Raw genomic sequence first — 4,048 nt, 5'->3', positions numbered from 1 at the left:
AAATTTATTTTCAGGAAGTGGAACCATAGACTCAAATGCAGTACAATTTCTTAATAACATAGGATTTCAGGGTTGAAAGAAACTTTCCTTTCAAGAACACTGAGGCACAGAGAAGCAACTTGCTTCCAGAATTGAGAGTACAGCATACTGAGTGGGGTATAAGGGAGGTGATTTTGGAGATTACTTATTGAAAGCATCTAGTAGAGTTCTTGGCTCATTCATTCATTCAGTTCATTCATTCATTCAAGAGTGTGGTACTGGGTAATCATCATATGTCAAGTTACATAGCAGGTGCTGAGGATTTGGGGGAATAAGACAAAGAAGACTTCTGTCCTCTTGGAGCTTACAGTGTGGTAAGGAATATGGATGACACATGAGCAAATGTCTTCCTTAACAACAGATTTCTATTGTGGTTACAGAGCAAATTAAGTAGGGTGCGGGGATGTAAGGAATGAGAAATGAGCTCCTCCTCTTTTATCTCTCAAGAGATCATCGTGAAGAATTAGGTGAGACCAACTTTAGGATGGAATTTTCCAGGCTTTGGCAATTGCAAATGCCAAGGCTATAATGTGGGAAAAGAAGGTCATGTCCCATGACCAGGCAGGATGCCCCTAAAATGGATCATTGGATGCCAGAGGCCAGCAAGAAGGCTGGAGAAAGAGAGATGGTCAAGTCATGTAGGCCACGAGGTTTTGTGTTAAGAGTATGCTCAGTACACAGTAGATAAAACTATTATCTCAGCTTCAATCTTCAATGGAAATGAGGAATAATGTCCATTATATTATGCTAATTAAATGAGATGGTTGCTTAACACCTGGCACCATGCCAGGCACCAGTTCGATGTTTCATGTGTGGAGCCTTCTTACCCTTTTCTTCAGTTCCTTAAATTCACCTCCCATCAGTCACTTCCTCAGTAAAATCATACTCAGTATCAATGAGGGTACATGTGTGGTGTTCAGTGAAGAGTCAGCAGAGGAATATGGAACTTGGGAAAGTAGAAGTGAGGAGGAGGTGGGTTTTCACATTGAAGGCAGGTTAAGGAAAGAGCAGCACCTTAATAAAGCATCAAGTCCCCTGCTAGAGGTGGTGGTTGGAGAAGGGGGAAAGAGGACACATGTGACCTGCTGGTTGATGAAGGAACTCTTCGACTGTAGAAATTCATGGAGAGGGTTTGTTCCTACGAAAGCCCTACTCTTCTGTAGCTTGATCAAGTCTTGACATTTGAATTTCAAACTAATTTGGGGAAAATAACTTTTTAGATTCTCATCATATAGTACTTGTTCACATGAATAGAAATAATTACTTTGCCGGAGTGATTAGCATGCCCAAGAATAACTATAGACTTTCCCCAATTTTTACTTTTACAGAAATGTCAAATATCTTCTTCAAAGTGCATTTGATTTCTTTTCTTCTGAAGTATCATTAAAAAGTGGGAAAATATGATGAAGGTGCAGGAAAGTGCAGAGCAATGATGGAAAATGCACATGAGGAGAAAACCGTGTTGACCTGGCAGAGAAAATGTTTTTAGCAGTGATTTTGGTCACAAAGAAAGTAAAAGCTATTATTGGGTTATTAAGTATGGAATGTCTGATTTCCTTAAGTGCTAAGTTTAACAGTTGGTATGTCTGATATTTCACTTTGACACTTCTTGTTTTTATTTTGTTCTTTTTTTTTGGTGGTACATCCTCATTCTTTCAAATGCACATTTTGGCTTGTGATTATCTTTCAATTTTTTTTTTAGAGCAATTTTTGTGAAACCATAGGTAAGTGAAAAATTCGTGTTATTTTTTAATATGAGTTCTGTCGTGGAACCAATTCAGTGCAGACAGCTCAAAATATCAACAAATTGTTTGGGAAGGATGTGGCTAATGAACACACAGTAGGTCAATCATTTGAGAAGTTCCATTCTGGTGATTTTAATATTGAAAATGAGCCATGTGGGTGACCTGAGACCAAGGTGGTTAATGAGCTGAAAGCTGTAGTGGAATTGAATCCATCTCACCCTTCGCATGAATTAACAGCAAGGTTTGACATTACTATTCTAACAATATTGAACCATTTGAAACAAATGGGCAATGTAAAGAAGCTGGGTAGATGGGTATCATGTGAATTAAATGAGCGTCAGAAGAGAAATCGTCTGGAAGCTTGCCTTTCTTTGCTGTCACAATATAAAGGCAAACCATTTCTACACCATATTGTTACATGTGAGGAAAAATAGATTCTTTTTGACAATTGCAAGCATTGGACACAGTGGTTGGATAAAGATGAAGTGCCAAAACATAGTCCAAAATCAAATAGTCATCCAAAAAAAGCTAATGGTGTCTATTTGGTTTTCCAGGGCTGGTATCATCCCCTACAACTTCGTGGAACCTAGTCAGTCGATTCCAGTGGATGTCTACTGCAACTAATTGGATGCAATGATGAGGATGTTTGCAAATAAGCAGGCAACACTGGTCAATAGAGACAGGCCAGTCTTCTTGCAAGACCACATGTTGCAAAAAACAACACCACTCAAACTACAGAAGTTGGACATGGAAATTCTCTGTCATCCACCATATTCGCCAGACCTTGCACCAACTACCACTTCTTCCAGGCTTTGGACCACTTCTTGCAAGGAAAAATATTCAATTCTCAACAAGTTGTGGAAAACGCCTTTCATGATTTCACCGCTACTTGCTCTCCAGGCTTCTTCACTGCTGGCATAAGCAAGCTACTGTTAAGACGGCACAATTGTGCGGATAGTTTAGGCTCCTACTTTGATTAATTGTACTGTTTCTTGTTTGAGATATAATAAACTACACTTTTCATTCAAAATCAGACATTTCATATTTAATGACCTAATACTACTAATCTTGTCTAAAGGAGACCAGCAGCATGTGGTTGTGTTTTCCCTGGCATTTCTGAAAGTCAACTTCAGAATAGTCATCCATTCTGATTGGGGGCTCTTCACAGTAAAGTGAGCTCTGAGATCAGGAAGTCTGAAGACCTTATGGCAGCCCAGCTACTCAAAGAGTGACCCTATATGGCCCACCTAACCTATCTGAGCTTTAGTTTCCTCACTTGTGAAGTGAGAATGCCATACTTACCTCAAGGGGTTGTTGGAGATTGCATGCCCTGGCTAGGTAGGACTAGGCACCTTCATTGGCACCTGATAAGACCCTCAGTAAGAGAGATAAGTCTCCTCACTTCCTTTCCTTTACTCAGGTAGGAAGATTGATTGAGTGGCAAGAATAAGGATCCAGAACTCCTGAGTCAGCCACCCTAGGGAATCACTGGCAGCTCTGCAGGCAAGGTCGCTGTCTCTGTTTCTACAGGTTATTGCCCCGGGCTAATGGAGCAAGTTAAGTTGATCACATAGAGTGCTTGGGTCTCATTTGGACCACAGGAGAAAGTACTGAGGTCATTTCAAGCACAACAGCCTCTGGAGGTCCAAATGATCGCCATTAAGCTAAGTTGGGTTCTCCGCTGTGATTTCAAAAAGAGCAATTATGCTTTCCCGTGCAATATGGTAGGGATTTCATGCTGGGACCTTTTAACAAGCGTTCTTCCCTCCAAAATCTTTGCAGATCATTAGTCTAGCACAAAAACTGGGTAAACAATCTCTTTTGTCCCTTCTTCCAAGCCTCGCAGCCAATATTACCACTAAAATAATTAGGAAAAGTAAACACAGGATAAAACATTGTAAGACAGAGAAAGAAAAGTGTCTGTGTACATGGCTGGCCCAAACCTGAACTAATTCTACTGCCCTTTCCCCCACCAGACATTTCTTGGGCATGCTGCTATTAGATATTTTGTATTTGCTTTTGTTTTTATTGTCCTTTGAATGATGTAATCCCTAGGCTACCAGGAAAGAGCTACTTCTGTCAAAGAAAGTTTAAATGCACATTTATTGAAACAGAGGAGAAAGTATAGCAGCCCTTTCCCACGCCCACTATGCACTTCTCTTGCCTATTCCAGGCCTGCCTTTTGAGAAAGATGTGGCCAGTTATGTGAGCAAAATGGGTATCTAGCAAAGAGAAGTCTCTTCAGGAAATCATGCTCTCAAATG

General features: G+C 40.4%; 1 protein-coding gene across 4 annotated transcripts in view; it reads right to left on the bottom strand.

Annotated features, from left to right (window-relative positions):
- The window catches only part of GRIK1 (glutamate receptor, ionotropic, kainate 1), a 454,613-nt gene that overhangs the window by 154,699 nt on the left and 295,866 nt on the right, over positions 1-4,048 (bottom strand). The gene's annotated exons all lie outside the window — the stretch shown is intronic.

Source organism: Propithecus coquereli, unplaced genomic scaffold, assembly GCF_000956105.1.
Source record: "Propithecus coquereli isolate 6110/MARCELLA unplaced genomic scaffold, Pcoq_1.0 Scaffold54, whole genome shotgun sequence".
Taxonomy (NCBI): domain Eukaryota; kingdom Metazoa; phylum Chordata; class Mammalia; order Primates; family Indriidae; genus Propithecus; species Propithecus coquereli.
This window is presented reverse-complemented; position numbering and strand designations above follow the sequence as displayed.